Source organism: Phalaenopsis equestris, unplaced genomic scaffold (genome assembly GCF_001263595.1).
Source record: "Phalaenopsis equestris unplaced genomic scaffold, ASM126359v1 Scaffold001186, whole genome shotgun sequence".
NCBI classification, from domain to species: Eukaryota; Viridiplantae; Streptophyta; class Magnoliopsida; order Asparagales; family Orchidaceae; genus Phalaenopsis; species Phalaenopsis equestris.
This window is the reverse complement of record NW_018165625.1, coordinates 59,916-60,696: the sequence shown is the minus strand read 5'-3', so window position 1 is coordinate 60,696 and position 781 is coordinate 59,916.

The following is a 781-nucleotide window of genomic DNA, read 5'->3' as shown; positions in this document are numbered from 1 at the left end:
CACCCACATTTTCCCTAATACAGGAGAAGAATAAATTTCTATACATTCAACTTTCTAGTGAATTTTTATGACTGAATTTTTTCAAATGAAAATTTTGGTTCTCTTACATCTTTGTGTATGAATTAGAAAATTATATTGAACCAAGACATAAAATTTCTCCACAATTAAGAAATTTCTAGCATACAACAAATACTAATTTTAACTTTTTCCTAAAAAAAATGAAAAACAAATAATTTTCTTAATTTTTAAACCAATATTCCCTCAAAATTCAGGAAATCACATCAATCCAATTTAATGAATACTATCATTGTTGTTGACCTCATTTATGTCGAAGAGCATCCTGAGACGACACTGATGTGTCTTGCATGATAACCCCACATCAATTATGTTTGACATCAATTTTGATAGCCTTCGATCTAGTTCAACCAATGTGTTATTTGTGTGATCACGCACAATGATTGGTTCAGTTAGTTGTGGTCAGCCTAGTCTGTCATTATGGTTTTGTGAGTTGCTTCGTGCTTGTCATCGTGTTTGGGGAGGCATATGACGAGTATCACGATAATTCAACATTCTTTTAATGTGACTTTGTGAACATGAAGTTCCATTTGGAATAATTTTCTCCACGTATTAATTTTTTATTGGGACATTATTTTGCAAATCAAACTGAGCGAACATGTTCGAATCATCAAGATACATTAAATTAATTTATTCACGTCCAAATTGCTCTTCATTTGTCATATATTTATTTATATTCAAATTAATATATGTTCATACATATATG